At 34.5% G+C, this 11,392-nt stretch overlaps 1 long non-coding RNA gene across 1 annotated transcript; it reads right to left on the bottom strand.

Moving 5' to 3' along the window:
- Window positions 1-2,958: 2,958 nt before the first annotated feature.
- Window positions 2,959-11,278, bottom strand: LOC125844782 (uncharacterized). The gene is made up of 3 exons (XR_007444177.1): window positions 10,994-11,278; window positions 10,732-10,809; window positions 2,959-3,139 (listed from the first exon to the last, which is right to left on the bottom strand). It is a non-coding gene; the product is annotated as an uncharacterized LOC125844782 (long non-coding RNA).
- Between the last annotated feature and the right edge of the window lie 114 nt (window positions 11,279-11,392).

Below are 11,392 nucleotides of genomic sequence, written 5' to 3'. Positions count from 1 at the left end.
TGTAGAAACATTATAACAAAAAAATTGAATTGGTGAGCAGATGAAGATTCAGATAGCGACAAGATGATCATAATCAAAGTAGAAAATATAATGTGAATAGATGATGAAAATGTCACCTTGCTATTGTTATTGTTAAAGAATTTAACAACAGGATAGTCGTTAGGGTCCTCTTTAAATATATATAACTACAAAAAAACCAATTGTTCCTTTAACTAATTTTGCCAAGGTATCTACAACAAAATCCTGAAAGCATGTAAGATTATTGATTAAAACTTTACCTGATACCTCAAAAAAGTAATAGAAGAACCATACAAATATCTAATACCAGAAAATCTACACAAAGTTCATCAAAAAGCTTGAATAACTAAATAAAAGGGCAAGAAGGTGATGAATTTGGCCACGAGGAAGGAGCTGTGAAGTTCCCAAATTTAAAGTTGTGCAATAAGAGGAAGAACTTTCAAATGATGCGTAGGTAAAATGTCTCAAGGAAAAAATAAATAAAAANATTAACCACGAGAAGTCAAACACATTCAAGCGATCTCAAAATCAAAGAAAAACCAGCCAATATGAACAACATCACAATTTATTCGAAAAGAAAGAAGGAAAAGTAAGAACAAGGATATTACCTTTCCCGGAGCAGCGATACTAGGACGACAAGAAGAGCGATTCCACCACTCTATTTGAATACTAAAGGTGAGCTAAGAAAACTCGAGCAGCGATCTTCTCAGACTTTGGAATCAGAGAGCTAAATATAAAATTCGTAAGTGTAAAGCGATTATGGACAAAGAACCGAACCAAAACTTTTCTCCCCCCAAACAGTGATCAAAAGAGATGATTATATAGCTGGAAAATCGGGGGAAATCGGGTGAATTATCCAATTTTAAATTCGGACTCCTCTGCCCCTTTTCAAGATAACAGTGGAAGGGATTTGAAAATCCTTTAGAAAGGGGGAAAGAGACATGAGGGTGATGGGTCTGCAGGGTAGTTGAGCGAAGTTTCCAAGTTTGCAGTGCAATTTGCTCGCTGGATTTCAGTGTTCGCGCAATTTGCTGCTTGGAATGATGGCAAGGGCTTCTTTGTGTTAAGATTGGGCTGGAAATGTTGTAATATATGGAGAAAAAAATGGGCTGGATGAATTGGAAAACAAAAGGGGACTGCTGAAAAAAGGAAATGGGTTGGAAAAAGTCGGCCCACCTTTGGGTCTTTGGAATTGTTGCTTGAATTGGTGGGCTGTTGATAGAGTTGTAATGGGCTGCTGAAATATGGCAAATAAATGGCCCAATTTCTGATCTCAAAAATGAATTAAGGATAAGGTGAGAAAGTGGCTAGCATTGCAATTACACAATAGCCAAATGAATTTCAATTGTAGCCAAATTGAATTTAATCGGCGAATTTGATTAAAATTTAAGCAAGATGAGTTAATATAAATTAATTAATGAGCTTCTTAATCTTAATGAAATAAAAAAATAATTAACTTAATTATAAACTAATTAATTCAACTACAAAACTAATTAACTTGAAATTATAGCTATAACTTAAAGTAAATTAATAAAATATTTAACTAAAATGTAAAATCTTTTGTGATGATTTTCAAATATTTATAAAATAGCGTGATTGCAAAAATATACATATTTATTATTAAAAAGTGATAAAATTACTTTAAAAATAACTTGAAAGTAATTGAAATTTCATAAAACTCATTTATTCAAAATTATAACCATCCCTAATATTTAAAATATAAAAAATCTTTTTTTTGAGACGATTTTCGAATAATCATAAAATATACTAATTATATACATAATTATGTAAAACATATATATCATCTAAAATTTATGAAAAGTGACAAACTATTTAAAAATCTTGCAAACTATATTATTATTATTATTTATTTATTTTTATTATTATTATTTTTTTTAGAAATTTTATAAAACTAATAATTTTAAATCGTTTGAAATTGGAGAAGCTCGAAATGATTAATTTATCTTGTGGAGGGTCAAAATTGGGTGTCAACACATTTTTTGAGGATCTGGGAGCTTCATCATTGTTTGTACTTTAAAGTTCAAATTGCATATCAGAATACTCTAATGGTCCAATGTTTTATATTTATCGGAGCTCACTTATAGATGCTCCAAGTGCATAGTTTCCAAAAAATAAAGTCTAATAAGTAGAGAATGAAAGAATAGAACATTTTATTTGGTGGTGACACAAAGGAGAAGCATGTTCTAAGCACAGATCCGACATACTAAATGTAACATCTCGAGGAGGACTAAGAACATTCCAACTCTAATCTTAAAACAAAAATGTAAGTCATATAATAAAATAGCTTATCCAATGATCAACAATATATGTTAACTATCTTATCCATCCTAAAATACATTTGTGGACATCTAGCATATAATCTCATCAAAAGTCACTCTCTTACAACAGGTATTCCTAAAACTTTAAATGTAAAATATACATGGACCTTTTGATGTTTCAACTCAACAGCTTCCAACAACTTCAAATATTAGGTAGAAATAGTGTTTCTCTCACATTCACAACACAATGAGCATTAGAACTTGTACCATGACATAGCCAAAGTAGGGAATTACTTGCATGTATAAGGAAAAATAGAAATATAAGATGCAGCATAGTTGGTTTAGACGTCTAGGATATTTAGTAGTAGTAAATTCATTCAATAACAACTTTCAAGCAGCGATCTACTCCATTTACCATTCTAATTATAAAATTTAGGGACATAGCGTTAAAGGGTATACATTTAAAAAAATCAAAAGTTCAGTAACATTAACTCCTTGAGTTTCTACCACTATCTGCCTGTACATGACATATATAAGCTTAGCTTTTAAAATCTTGGCTACATATTCAAAAAAAAGTAGGAATACTATCGGTTACTAGTTTGACTTAAATAAAAAATGTGTTCAACTAAACTCATAAAAAGTTATCGAGAAGGATGTTACTTTGGAATGCATCGTCGAGAGGCTTCTACCAACTGTATTTGCAGTATGGCTGATTGTAGCTCTTCGAAAGATGCTCAACTGATCATTTTGTAGGAGAAGAATTTGAAAAATTGTTATGCATTTATAGATATTGTTGCTCGTAGATAATGGTATTACTATATCGCCTGAAGAATGGTGCTTCCCTATTGAAAATTTTCAGGAAAAAAGAGCAATATATCTGAGAATTTTTCAGATATTAGGTGACATGCTATAAGTTCTTCAGCAATGACGCTTGACAACTAAATGTACTCGAGATTTTCTTAGCGATTTTGTTCTGCTTGTCGAGCCTAATATCAAGAAATATGAATCATGAAAACTATAAATTTTTACACATGTAAAAAACAAATAAGACTAACTAACAATATGATTAAAACGTGGCAGTGAAATGTGTTAAATGAAAAAAGAGAAGCAAAAACTTAGTCTAAATCGTTAATTCAGAGTCTTATAATATTTGTTTTTCTTGTTGGTATAAAAACAAGCAGTGACTTTATCAAAACTTGCATACATAACATATGAAAGTCAGTAAGCAACTTTTAGTTATATATATATATATAAGTTGAGGTTTTAAAATTTCCATCATTCATCCATGATCTAAGTTGCGGACTCTTCACTTTCGATGCTGCACCCGTGTCGAATTCTTCAAAAATACACTACTTTTGGCAAATCCGACACACACTTCTTGACATTTTTAAAGAGTCCGAGCAACATAGTCCTTGATTATGAGACATGACAAGCATAAATACCCATGGATCTTAAAATCATTTATACAACCATAAGAAAGTAAAAGAGAGAGAGATAAAAAGTTAGGATAAGAAATTGTACCAATATCTTAATGCATGAATTATGAATGTTCAACATAGGCAAACTAATCACCTTTGCATTCTTAGAAAATCACTATCAAACTGTTATCAAGTGTATTTATCTGATATAAAAACCCTCAAATTTATTCATATAGCTAAATAAGTGTATCTAAGAAAGTAAATTAGTATCAACTAAATCGAGAAGTTGTCTGTCGGTAGTCATTTCGAGACTCTAATGTTTGAACCTCTAAAAACGAAATTGGAAGCTGAAATTGGAACATTGTCCTAACAGCATGATCTTGTGGACTCTCTCGTCAAATATTTTTTATGACTGAGAAACTACCGAGATAATGGATTTATCACAATGTTGTTATTCACTTAAATACAAAATTTGATATAACACCCAAACTTCAAACATGTGATGTACACCTAGCACATTTTCGCGTTCCACATAGCACAACATTTACTGTTGAACCAAACCCCTAGAACATGGGATTCTCTTGGCATTCACCAGTCATTTTTTAAAAAAATAAACTGATTGTTGTTTCATTATAGGTACTCTTTTTATAGATCAACTAATTTGGTGAAGAACAAACAATCCCTTGGTCCCAAATAACAAGGCAACTTTTACCCTCATAGATTAAGAAAAATACTGCAAATATTAGATAGTAATTTATTCGATTAGGTCATATGGTAAGACTTTCTCCTACATGCCAATTGTGTTTGAAAACATAAGGTACAATAGATGACATTCTTATTCCATACAACTTAAGCTATCCATCTATAATTGTGGCAGACAGTTATTCTTTAGGAAAAAAACTATGCCACATCTTATAACTATATATGTTTTTCTATTCAATACTTTAAGTGATTACTTCCTTTAATCTTATTCTTATTGCTTCCCAAGAGTCAAAACAATGGATAATAGAATAATTGGAAATAGCTTATGACATATTTCTCAAATATGACTTCATCTCTGACATATTTAAACAATTGTTTAAAGCCTAAATAGCCTAAACTATAAATACTAAATACACCTCTGTGAACTTCTAAAATATTTTATAGTCATAGCCACTGGCCCTGTTGGTCCTATACATATGATTTTTCATTAATGAAATTGCAATATCTAAATAGAGGTGGGGCTGGAGTCACCCTCTAAAACCTAGTGATAAATGAGATAGCTTCTGTGGAAGTTCATATGCGCAACTCAAATCCAAAAGTGGAATAAAACTTCCTATCCTCAAAGTTTCGCAAGCATATAATTCTAAGTCACCATCGTCTTTTCATCGAAAAAAAAATTATTTCATCAAAAGTCACCATCTAAATGAAAATTTGAATATATAACATATAAATATCTGAGAAAATTAACACATTGTGATGCCAAACAATCAAATTCCTCCATTGATGAACATCAAGTTCATATGATAAAGGAAGAAGAAAGTTCTGGAAGAGCTAAATGGAAAAGAAACGGTTTCATTGAATGAAAAATTAAGTGGTGATTGTTACATGTGACTCTGTATATATAAATACACGAATTGTAAGCTAGCTAACCAACTTATACAAAATTTGACTTTCTGTAACCAACTCTAACTAACTAACTCTGCGAAGCAGTAACAATGCTAACTAACTCTGTGAACTTTAACTAACTAACTTATATTTCATCACCCCCCGCAAGTTGGAAGTAAGTGAGTTTACAGACAACTTGGTTAATAGTGTAGTATGTTTAACTCCAGTTAAAGCCTTTGTAAAAATGTCTGCCAACTGTGAATCAGTGGAGATGTGGTGAAGTGTGATCAGGCCTTGTTGAAGTTTGTCCCTAACAAAATGGTAATCGATCTCTATATGTTTTGTCCTTTCATGAAAAACTGGATTCTTGGCAATGTGTACTGCAGCTTGACTATCACAGAAAACCTGTATTGGCAAGGAGCAATGCACACACAATTCATTCAGTAACCTTTCAAACCATACTAGCTCTCCTACGACCCGTCTCACAGCTCTGTATTCTGCTTCTGCAGAGGATAAAGAAACTGTGGCTTGTTTCTTAGACTTCCAACTGATAGGACTATCACCCATAAGCACTAGATAACCACTAACTGACTTCCTTAAATCAGGACAAGCAGCCCAGTCTGAGTCACAATAGGCACTAACAGTAAGGTCAGGTTTGTTTGAAATGAAGATTCCCATTGTAGGATCTTGTCTCAAATATCGAAGAACATGATAACCTGCTTTCAAGTGTGGTTCTCTGGGTGTTTGCATAAATTGGCTGAGATGCTGCACACTATAGGCTATATCCATCCTAGTATTTGTAAGAAAGTTAAGTTTTCCTATCAACTTCCTGTAATAGGTAGGATCAGACAATGGCTTCCCATCTGTGGCTTTCAACTTTTCAGTACAATCAAAGGGTGAGGCTGCAACTTTACAGTCGAAAGAATCAAACTCCTTCAAGAGGTCAGTGGTAAACTTCCTCTGTGAAATGAGAACTCCATCAGGCCTGTACAATATTTCTAACCCCAAAAAATAGTGTAGTCTACCTAGATCCTTTATTTTGAACTGATCATGCAAAAAGGATTTCAAAGAATTGATTTCTTCCAAATCAGTTCCAGTCAAAGATCACATCATCTACATATATGGCAACAAACACCAAAGAAGCTCCCTTTCTCTTATAAAATAGTGAATAGTCACTATCTGAATGTATGTATCCTTTTGAACAAAGACTGCTGGCCAATTTTTCATACCATTGTCTACTAGCTTGTTTCAAACCATACAATGATTTCTTCAGTCTGCACACCATATGTGGACTGTCCACTGCAAGACCTTGTGGCAATGTCATATATACTTCCTCATTCAAGTCACCATGAAGGAAAGCATTATTAACATCCAATTGATACAGATTTCATCCCCTCTTGACAACCAAGGTGATAAGGGTCCTAACAGTGGTCATCTTAACCACAGGAGAAAAAGTCTCATTATAGTCTATACCAATTTGTTGAGTATACCCCTTAACTACTAGTCTAGCCTTGAACCTCTCCACACTACCATCTGCCTTTTGTTTGATTTTGTATACCCATTTACAACCAATAACATTCTTCCCTTTGGGTAGGAGGACCAGTTCCCAAGTATTATTTGCATACAATGCTTCAAATTCTTGTGTCATTGCCTTCTGACATGCAGGATACAAGATTGCTTCTTCATAGGAAGAAGGTTCACAGTCATGTGATATATTTTCAATCAACTGCTGACTATCAGAACATAAAGAGGTGAAACAAACACTATCATGGTTGGACACAAAAGAAGTGAGGGAGTGATGTGGGTTGGAGGTACTTGTAGTGGAATGTAGGTTAGGTAGAGTGTAATTATATTCTTTTAAGTAGGTGGTAGTATGAAGTGGTCTAGTTGTTCTTCTAAGGGTAGGTACAACATCACAAGATAGAACAGGTGCAGACATGGATTGTGTGGTGGTTAATGATGAATGGGTATTTTGTCCTGCAGGTGAGGTTGTGTTTTCAGCAATATCATTGATTACTTGATTAGTGGGGACTTCATGGGATGTGTTAAAGTCTAGTAATTCATCATTAGAAAACATGCTTGTTGAATATGGAGTGTAAGTAGAAGTGTTGGAGTGATGGATTAAAAGCTTTAAAACAGAAGGAAAACTAGAACCATCAAGAGCAAGTACAAAAGGAAACACAGACTCATGGAAAATAACATCTCTAGATACATGGACTTTTTTGGTAGCTAAATCTAAGACCTTGTAACCTTTTTTATTGAAAGGATAACCAACAAAAATATGTGGTGTTGCCCTTGGTTCAAACTTGTCCTTGTGAGCTTTTAAAGTAGTGGGAAAACATAGACATCCAAAACTTCTAAGATGAGAGTATGTAGGTGGTGTATGGTACAGTAGTTCATAGGGAGTTTTATTCTGTAAAGGTTTAGAAGGCAATCTGTTAATAAGGTATGTGGCTGTTAATACACACTCTCCCCAGTACCTCATGGGCAATTTAGACTGAAATAAGAGGACTCTTGCTGTCTCAAGGAGGTATTTGTTTTTTCTTTCAACTATGCCATTTTGTTGAGGTGTATATGGACAAGATTTCTGGTGTATTATTCCCTTTTCTTGGAAAAAATGATTGGCCTCAGTAGAGGTGAATTCCAGACCATTATCAGACCTGATGGTCTTCAATTTGGTCTGGAATTGATTTTCCACAAGACATATGAAAGCCTTGATTGTTTGTAGAGCATTACTTTTACACCTCAGCAGTTGTGTCCAAGTTGATCAAGTGAAATCATCTACCATGGTTAAGAAATAGTGATAACCATCATGAGTAGGAATGTGATATGGTCCCCATAGGTCAACGTGAAGTAACTCAAAAACTTTACTAGTGATAGTTGTGCTGTCTGGGAATGGCATTCTAGGTTGTCTAGCCATGGGGCATATTGCACAAGTGAAAGGTTGTTTGGTAGAGAAAGGAACAGGTATAGTTGGAATTCTTTTCATTTTTACAAAAGGTACATGACCTAGTCTAGCATGCCATATGAGTTCATCTGTATGAGAGTTATCAGACTTAGCAATAAAAGAAGAACAATCAGTAAGATGACATGAAGAAGAACCAGGTTCGGGACAATCATCTTTATTATCAATAGGACAATGTCTTACAGTAGATGATGTTGAAAACTCATTACATTTTACTAAAGACGGAATAAAAGTACAATGACTGGAAATGACATGAGGTCCTTTGCTCTTAGTAGAAGATGAACAACAATTGTGGCACTTTGAACACAGGAAATATAGGCCATTCTTGGCTCTACCAAGTTCCAGAGGGCTCTTCAGAGAAGGGCCCTGCAATAAACAAGAAAAATTGTTAAAGCTTACCACCTTTGAGTTGAAATGCTAGACAATGAACTGATATTAGATTAAACTTGAAACTAGGAACAAAAAGCACTTTTTGTAGAGTTAAAACTGGACTTAAACAGACATCACCAATCTCAGTCACTTTAACTTTGTAACCATTAGGTAGGCTGATAAGGAAAGGATATGGTAATGGTCTAATGTTTGTGAGAGTGTTTTTATTGTAGGTCATATGATGTGATGCTCCCGAGTCTATGATCCAAGAGTCAGCAGTTAATTGTATACATCTACAAGAAAGATCACATATCTCAGTAATGGAAGAGTAACAAGCAAGTATACCTGCCAGATTCACAGCTCCACTTAGCATGTTGTCTGAGTTAGGAGCTCCATGTCCAACCTGCAGGGATCCCAAAAGATTGAGCAGATGTTCATACTGATCTTTGGACAAGTTCAAAGGTATTTGTTTCCTCAACTCAGGGTCTTCTTCACAGTGGTTCCTATCATTCTCAGAGGTGCACATATTTGCTGCAAAACCAGCACTCTTCCCCTTGGAAAACTTCGAGTTGGATGGATATCCATGAAGTTTGTAGCATCTTTCTCTTGTGTGATCCGTGCTCCTGCAGAAATCACAAAACAAGGAACTCCTGCTGGTGCTAGAATTACCTCTAAACACATTTGTGTTATTCAAATTCCCAGAGACTCTTATGCTCCCTTTAGAGGAATTGTAGTTTGTTATGGGGCCTCCCTTAGATCCTGTACTACTGGCAAGAGCATTCAGTGAAGTTGAGTCCAAAGCTGTGTGGTTGTGAGGTCTTACTTCCCTCTGTTTTTCCTCTTGAGACAAAATGGCAAAAACTTGTGCCATACTAGGCAGGGTACTCATCATGAGAATATTTCCTCTGATGACAGTGTACATTTCATTCAATCCCATCAAGAATTGTATGAGTCTTCTATCTTGTTCAGCTTTGACCAAGCTTATCTTACCACCACAAGTGCAAACACAACTACATTGAGAGCTTACATCGACAGTGCTCAGCTCTTCCCAAAATTTCTTCATCTTTGTGTAGTATCCAGTAACATCCAAGGTGCCTTGGACAAGATCATTTATCTCCTTTTGAAGCTGGTACAGCTTACAACCATTAGTCTGATCATACCTTTCTTCCAATTCAGCCCATAATTCCTGTGCATTGTTAACGTACTGCAGACTATCCCTTAGATCTGGTGATAAGGAATTCAAAATCCAAGAGGTTACCATATCATCACACCTCTCCCACTGCTGGAAGCTAGGATCATCTGGATTTGGTTTTACAACTTTCCCATTGATAAAACCTGTCTTGCTCTTAACTGACAAGGCCCTAAGAACAGCTCTCCTCCAGGATCTATAACCAGTACCATCAAAAACTCCAGGTAATAGAGATGAACCTGCATTCTCGGAAGGGTGTAGATAGAAAGGACTAGGAATCTCAATCCTAACTGTGGATGTAGAACCACTTGGAATTGGATCAACTTGTTGATCAACCATATCGAAAAGAGATCGAGTAACAAATTCAATTTGAGGAACAACAACTGAAACTCAAAATTGAAACAACAAAAGAAACTCGAAGAAAAAAACTTTGAGAATTGAAGCTCACAGACTGTTGTAGATGCGGAAAGGAAATAGGATCTATGCCCTGTGCTCTGATACCATGAGAAAATCAACACATTGTGATGCCAAACAATCAAATTCCTCTATTGATGAACATCAAGTTCATATGAGAAAGGAAGAAGAAAGTTCTGGAAGAGCTAAATGGAAAAGAAACTGTTTCATTGAATGAAAAATTAAGTGGTGATTGTTACATGTGAATCTGTATATATAGATACACGAATTGTAAGCTAGCTAACCAACTTATACAAAATCTGACTTTTTGTAACCAACTCTAACTAACTAACTCTGTGAAGCAGTAACAATGCTAACTAACTCTGTGAACTTTAACTAACTAACTTATATTTCATCAATATCATAAGAAGAACAAAGAAAAAAAATACCAAAAAGGAACAATGAAAGAAAAGTAACTTGCTACTGCTTTCCAGAAAATATGACAGTATATACCTGGATCTAATCATATATACCTTCAGGTTCAGAATCATAAAGATTACAAGCTCTAAGTGTTTGTTGAAACGTCAACACCTACAAAGAGATCAAAAAGCAACTGTTAAGAAAGCTGAAAATAGTAAAAGAACTGTATCGAATGCATACGCTTCTCTGCTAAAATATTATTGAAAGTGAATAAGGAGAATTGAAGGCTATTCTTTTTTTTTTATAAAATCGGGGTAGGAAGGGATTAAATTACAATGTGGGTGGAGAATTGAACCTTGTATGGGAGTTACTGAGATTCCCCAAACTGAAGGCTATTCTGTTTAAGCAACAACCAATGTTTCTGATTTGAAAAAGAGAGGAAGTTTTTAGGTCATCTTCCTCAAATCTCGAACTGTATAGTTAATTTAGCTCGTAACCCAAGTTTTAGGAGAAGTCGGGAAGAAGATATATGATGAAGAGATGCAAGGAAGTTTTTTCATTGTTCTTTTTTGGCTCTTAGATCTCTCTCCTAAGCAAATAGCAATTGTTAATCATAATCTGGAAGTATTGGAGAGAGATCTGGAACGATCTGGAAGGGAAAGGAAAAGGAACGTACTTTGTTAAAATATCAATTATGTGTAATTACAATTTTACCTTGCATAATAACATAATTACTAATTTGTCCTTGGTCGTC

Source organism: Solanum stenotomum, chromosome 11, assembly GCF_019186545.1.
Source record: "Solanum stenotomum isolate F172 chromosome 11, ASM1918654v1, whole genome shotgun sequence".
NCBI classification, from domain to species: Eukaryota; Viridiplantae; Streptophyta; class Magnoliopsida; order Solanales; family Solanaceae; genus Solanum; species Solanum stenotomum.
Note: the sequence above shows the minus strand (reverse complement) of the source record. Positions and strands in the feature narration are given on the sequence as shown.